Raw genomic sequence first — 7,473 nt, 5'->3', positions numbered from 1 at the left:
CAAAACAAAACACAGAGTACCAGAATGTTTTGCATAAATCCTCTGCCTGGATTTTTCATGTCAAGGATTATTGAGGTCAATTTTAATACACTAGAAAAGAATGGGAGATGATGAATATATTGGCTATGAATTATTTTTAATAACTTGCCTGTCAATGTCATTTGGTATTCAGGATAGCAAAAGTTTCCTATCATCATGTGTGGGACAAGTGAACTGTGCCACCAGATGGAAAAATGGTAAGGTTGCGTGAGCTCAGATCCTGAGACTCTCAGAGACTCGGGACTCAACAGCAGCAGCCACACCCTACCTGTACCTGCTCTGGAACACATTAACCAGGACATACCACTGAGAGGACCTTAGCAGTCAGTCACATAGGAAACACTGGAGTTCTTATTCCATGCAAATAGAGTATCAGTAACATCACAAACTGAGTCAATAGGAAACATCTACTCCTAAATCCCACCCAACCCCTCAATGTTCATATAGTCTCTGACCACATGGAATAAAGCACACAAGTTATTTGACAGAGGATCATCTGAGAGTGGCTGTTTTTACTGAGCTGTGACACTTGGGGAAGAGTTCTCTCTCTCAAAGCATCGATGGTCCTTGGCCTCACCTGCTCCTTTTTATGTCTCAGCCAACTACCTGACTCTCTACAGGACTCCATTAGAAAAACAAACAAGGTTCCCCACCCTTTCCTGTACTCTCCTCCCCTCTCCAAAGCAAACAGAGCTACCTCTGTTCCTCCCTCCTTGAGCCAACAAAACCACACACTCCAAAAACCTACCAAAACTATAGACATAAAGCCATAACTTCATAGCCCCCAAAACCATAGACATAAAGCCACATAGCTTCATAGCCCCCTTCTGTCAACCCTCTACCACACAACAGCCTTGTAATGTTCTATTCTATTGCGAAAACAAACTCCACCAACCACTCTACTCAGGACTCTGTAAGAAGCCAGAATCTCCCAAATCTCAAGCATTCCCTGTTAGCATTAACCCCACTCTAAATAAGCCACTCAGCTGGCACCCATTCCAAACCTCAGACTTAAAAGAACTCAGGCAGGCAGTGAAGGAAGATGAACTCAGGCAGCCTGGACAAAATCTCTCCTACAGAGCCTTATTGCCACTGTAAACATGCCCCAAGAGTGGAGAGATATTTGCGGCTTTTCCCTGCCCGGTCTGATATTTTTTACAACGAGAGGCCCTATTTTAAGATGATGCCTTCAACAAATCAGGCAAAATCAGGACTGAGCTGACATTTCATAGGGGTTTGATGGACTCTTTGGCCAAAGAGTCTTTTCTACCAGAGCACAGCAGACAACACAGCCAGCAGGTTACTATCAACAGGCCTGCATCTATGCAATTCAAGCATGTGACAGACTCACCCCACCCTCAGGCTCAGCAGACCCTGCCTCCTCCTTACTCTTTAAAAGCCAGGCAAGCCCCTATCTGATTTTATCTTAGAACTAAAATAAGCCTAGAAAGAAAGTCTGAACCCCACGGCCAGAGATCTCCTTCTTAGAACATCATCTGGGAGGGTATGAATTCTGAGTCCAGGCTAGTCTGCCAAGGTCTCTGGGATGAACACTATGATAAATGAGCTGTGGTAACCCAAGAACAGGAACATCACCACATCAGATTACAACTGTAGCTCAGGCTTTATAGCACAGAAGGGATCTGCTTTAGGTGTAGAGAGACAGGACTCTGGAAAAATGAGTGCCCAGAAAAGTTCCTTCCCAAAAAGGAATCAATGCCCCTAAGACAGTCTTCCCACAGTGTTTCAGAAGAGATTTTTACCTTCCAATATGAGAAAGATGGCAAACCATTGGAGCCTTTAAACTTAAAAGGAGGTGGTCCTCAGCCTTGACAGTAAGAGGGAAATCTGTTCCACAGAAACCTTATAGGTGTCCAGCATCGCAGAAGGGTCCCACCCAAAAATAACCATCAAACTAGATTAAAAGGCTATTTAAATTACCTCATTGATTGATGCTAGAGAAAGACAAATTCAAGACAACAAGTGATCCCACAAGATTGGCAATTAATCCCTGGGTCCCAGCTTCTAGGCATTGGGGGCTCCTCTCACCAAACAGGCCTACAGTTGGGAAGACCCTGATGGAGCTACTAGTCTAAAACTCCCCTTAGTAGCTCAAGCAGCCACCAATCTTCTAGGAAGAGACAATGCTTACCACCCAATCAGAAAGAGAGTACGTTAGGATATACGACAGTGCCTATAAAGAAAACCATACCCAAAAGACCCTAACCTTCTCCTCCAAATCACCTATTCTAAGAGCCATTGTTAGATTTTAATACTTCCTGCCTTGATTAGCTTTCCAATGAAGCCATTTGGATTGAACAGTGGCCTCTATCAAGGGAAACTTGAAGCCCTCGCACAACTGGTAGAAGAAAAGCTTCTACTACATACAACACATCTGCCCTTCCCACAGTCCATAGAACACTCCTATTTTTGCTCTAAAAATGTATTCAGGGGTATGGAGACTAATACATGATTTAAGGGCAATTAATAAAACCATGCATATCTGGGGCTCTCCCTAAAGGGGGCTGCCCAATGTCTCAGCAATTCCTGCCAATGCCCCCCCCCCTTGGTAGTAGATAAAAAAGACTGGGTTTTTTCCATCCCTCTTCACTCCCAAGACTGCGAATGCTTTGCTAACATCGCTTTGCATTCACAGATGCTTCGCATTCACAGTCCCCCCATTAACAACCTCATTCCTCAGGGAATGGCTGACAGCTCAACCCTTGGCCAGGAGGCTGTGGTCACTACATTAAAACATTATTTAGACAAGGTACACAATGTATATCATTTAAATGGATAACATCTCAATTCAAAACTTTCTGCTCACAATGGGAAATTCCCCCACCATACAGGGGAATAACCCTCAGAGACAAGGAATAATAGAAAGACCACATCAAACCCTAAAAACCCAATTTCTAAAACAAAAGACAAATACCCACTCCCCTAATGTAAATTAATGACAGCTTTGGCTACCCTAAATATATTCAACATCTACAAGAACCCAAACACCCTCTTGTCTCCCTCCAGTGGCACACACCAGAAATAACCCAGAAATGATGGTGAGATCCCCTGGATGGGATTTAGAAGGAACCAAACCCCCTCCTTACAAAGAGAAGAGGTTTTGCTAGTGCTTTCCCACAGGATCAGCCTAAGCCGATCTGGGTTCCCTCCAGAAATGTCCAACCTCTCCCCATTGACCAAGAAGATGGGCCACCTCTCACTGACAGATCAGGGTCAGAGGAGCAGGAAGAGGCTGAGGAGGTGCCACCCCGTAAAGGAACAACAAGATCTCCTGGAAGGACAGTATGACCTGGTAGCTGCCACCCAGGCCATGTGCCCTCCACAAGCCCCACCTCCTCTATTCTTATGTCTGTTTTTCCCATTCTTCATGCTAACCCTGCTACTGCCCAGCCTCTCTCTAGCCTCCCCATTACTCACCACTGGAGATTCTTGGCCAGGGAGACCTACAACAAACACAACACAATCATAGGAACCCAGGATTGCCCACTTGAAGAATATCGACCAGGATTGAGATCCCCCTACCACCTGATTCCATCTCCATTATGCATCCCCCTCCCAGTCCTTTCCTCTGCTTTCCTTGCTGAAACACAGGTGAATGCCTCCAGGAGGCCTCCACCTATGGAGGATGCAGATACTGGAGCTGCAGAATGGACTCCACCAGCTGTGGCAGCACCGTGCTCACCAACCTTCAAACTCATTTTCAGCTTTCCATCAGCAATCCCTGGGGTGAACGTTGGTGAGTGCGAGTCATGAGTATGCTCTACCCTAATGGTTATGCCAAATACCCTGTAGCTGACCTACATATCTCTTGATAGCTTGTCCCTGACCCAAATCAGTTGTCATCCATGTGAGTGTTCTTCAACAGGAAAATCGATCTCAGAAGGAGCTCCAAGCTACCCTTTCCTGGCCATAATTCATGCAGTGTACGGCCGACTCCTTCTCTTAGCCACGCATCCCAACTCCTCCCATTGCTTTTCCTGTGCTTCTCTTTCCTGAACTCTGTTGGCAGCTGCTCCCATTAATGTCTGCCTTTATGAACCCCACGGATCCTTACCCACAGGAAAATCACGAGACATTCCTCTCTTTAATCTACCTTGCCCCTTTGCCTTGTAGGATCCTCCTCAGGACCCCATCCTACATGCATGTACCCATTACCAAACCAGTATGTGCAAACCCTAGTGCAGAGGCACTACAGGCTCCTGCATTAACCTCCCTTTTCAAGGTTCCTACACCCCCTCCCCTGTATTGATTGTTCTCCAGGTTTATCTCTACAAACCTGAAGAACTTGCCTTACAGCTGGGAGGAGATTAAAAGAAGAGAGAGAGATCTTTATCCCTCTGCTGGTTGGACTGGGTATCACTGTCTCACTGGGTGTAGCAGGAACCACTGGAGCAGCCCTTGTCCAAACACACCATCTGTCCAGTGACTTCCAGGACAAACTTGACCAGGCAATGGCCTCCACTGCAGACAGCCTGGAGGCCCTTCAATGCCAGATAACCTCATTAGCTAGAGTGTTTTCCAAAACCTGAGTCCTTGAACTTACTGACTGCTGGACAAAGAGGAACTTGCGTTTTGCTAGGGGAGGAATGTTGCTTCTATGTCAATGAATCCAGGCTGGTAGAACAAGATATATACATGCTCAGGGGAGATCTTCAGGCACACTATACCGCCCACACCCCTACCTCATGGTACTTAAACCCTTCGGTAGCTTGACTTCTTTCCCTCCTTGGCCCCATACTAGCCATTGGAGCCCTGTTTCTCCTGGCACCTTGTCTTATCCAGTTTCTAAAGCTGCAGATGAGTATCATTGCAAAGATCACTACTAATCAGGTTTTGTTTTGATTCCAAACTATTTCCAATACAGGGGACAGTTACTCCCATGACACCTCTCCTTGATAAAAAACAAAAAGGAGGAGTTGTGGGGCAAGTAAAGTGTGCCATCAGACAGAAGAACTGGTACGGTTGAGTGAGCTCAGATCTCAGGAATCTCAGAGACTTGAGATCAGCAGGAGTCCAGCCACACTGAGCCAATAGGAAACACCTACCCCTAAATCCTACCCCAACCCTCACTGTTTATATAGTCTCTGACCACACGGAATAAAGCACACAAGTTATTTGACAGAGGACCATCTGAGAGTGGCTGTTTTTACTGAGCTGTAACACTTGGGGAAGAGTTCTCTCACCCGAAGCATTCATTGATGACCTTGGACCTGCCTGACTGGCCAGACTCATGCCTCTGCTGCCCCAGCCACCCCAGCCGCCACAGCCACCCCTGCTTCTGGAGCTGGTGCTGCTGCTGGTAGCTGATGCAAGGCCCGGAACCTCAACTACCTGCCCTGAGCAGGCTGCCCAAACCTTCTTGCTAAGAGCTGTAACACTTTGGGCAGTACTAGGAAGACCAGAGCCTGTCTGGTGGAACAGATCTGGGTCCCAGCTCTCTTTGCCCTCGGGGCAGACAGAGGACAGCAACCATGGCTTACAAATAGAGGGGAAATCTGTGGTTTCCAAAAGATTCAGTTGCAGACTTTAAGTGCATTTTGTGAACTGTTATTTAGACAGTTTTTGTTCATTTTTATTAGTAGCAACTATGATAATTCAATTAAAATGGAAGAATTACTTTTAAAATGAGTGGTTTTTTTTTTTTTTTTTGTATTCAAAGAGAAAGGAATAGTTAGACACACATTTAAGTTCAACTTTTGGATCTGTGGGTGTTAATGTTGACAGTAATGGAGAATACTATCTCGTTTGGTAGCTTCAACTTCAGTTGAGCCACATTTCAACAAAGAGAAAGTGAGCCTAAACCGTAATAGTCAAGATTACTTAAAGTATGGCTTTATCAAATGCCATACGGAAATGAAAGACACCCAAGCATCGTTTATAATAACAGTCTTGCAAATGCAAACTTAAAACCTTCCAAAATAAGGGGGCACTCAGAAACTTAGAATGATGTCCTTAATGGCGAGACAAATGAATGTTTTCAAAGGAAAAAAAAAAGACATAAGGCTATCAACATGGTTGTCCTTCTTTCGATATCAAGGAGCCCTGCGTGTCCTACACAGATGCTGAAGGACTTGTCCCAGCATGTTTGGCTCTGGTGTGGACAATTTCTGGTGATGAGTCAGCAGAGGAGCTGAAAATGCACCTTAGGGATGACAAAGTAGCTCTTCCAATGGTAAGCATTGCAGAACCGTTAGAAATGGTGCGTATTATTCAGCTATAACCCAGGATAGATTTTGCCATTCAGCTTGATAAAAAAAAAATACCAATAAAGGAGCCACACGATACTATTAAGGTTTATGTCAAATGTGTATGTCAAGAAGATTTTATGGAGGGTATTTGCGCTTTTTAAATGTAACCTCACATCTGAGTCTTTGTATATTTTTAAAGAATTAGAAAAGAATATATATGGTCAATATATCTTAAGCTGGAAAGCTATAAATCATCACAGGAGATGGACCAGCAAGTCTCACTGAGAACATAGAGGCTAACTAACAATATGCTAGAAATGGCTAGTAACAGTTCAATGTGTGATTACTGTGTCATCTGCTGGGCTGTTTTCCCATCCAGAGGAGCTCCACAGGTTGTCACAGAAATTTAGAAAGTGCAGGGAAAATGGTTTACCTTCCTTCAGGAAACTCTCTGAATAGCTGATTTCTTAAAACGTTGGGTTCAGATATTGGAATTACTCATACTGACTTGCTCTAGCACAACACGTGCACTGGGTTTTCCCAAAGGAGAGTATTGGGCAAGGCTTATGAATTCAGGAATGAAATTCACATTTTTCTCATAGAGAAAAAAATCTCACTTAGGAAATTGTTTTTGAAAATGATGTTTCTGTAACAAAGTTGGCATATTATACTGACTTTTTTTGGCAGTTTCTTAATGAATTGAGTTTAAAACTGCAGGATTGTTACCGTATCAAGCAAGGGTTAAAGGTGAATCCTAATCACTATGTTTCCAACATTTATATAACATTTGAAGAGGGCATTGTTAATGAAAACACTTTGAAACAAGTGAAGTCAAAAGTATTACTACATCTCTCTTCTCTGGCTCAATTTTAACTACTGTTTTCCAGAAGAGAAATGTAATTGCTCGCAGTTATGGAAACAGTTGGGTAAGAGACCCATTGTGTTTTAAGACCAGAAATTAAGAAATGAGTGAACCCTGGTGCCAGAAGAAGCAAGTTACTTATTACAACTTCTCCATGTTCACTGAGGAACAATGACAAAACCTTATGTTTGTGGGTGTTCCAAAGACCAGGTATTAAAAAAAAATCATAGAGAAATCCTTGAGGAAGATTTTAATATCAGCCTCTGGCTTGCACATATGCCCTTACAGGTGGCAACACAGTTACACATACAGACACACACACACACACACACACACACACACAGAGAGAGAGAGAGATACAGA

Source organism: Apodemus sylvaticus, chromosome 11, assembly GCF_947179515.1.
Source record: "Apodemus sylvaticus chromosome 11, mApoSyl1.1, whole genome shotgun sequence".
NCBI lineage: Eukaryota > Metazoa > Chordata > Mammalia > Rodentia > Muridae > Apodemus > Apodemus sylvaticus.
The sequence above is the reverse complement of the archived record's forward strand: the minus strand, read 5'-3'. Positions refer to the sequence as shown.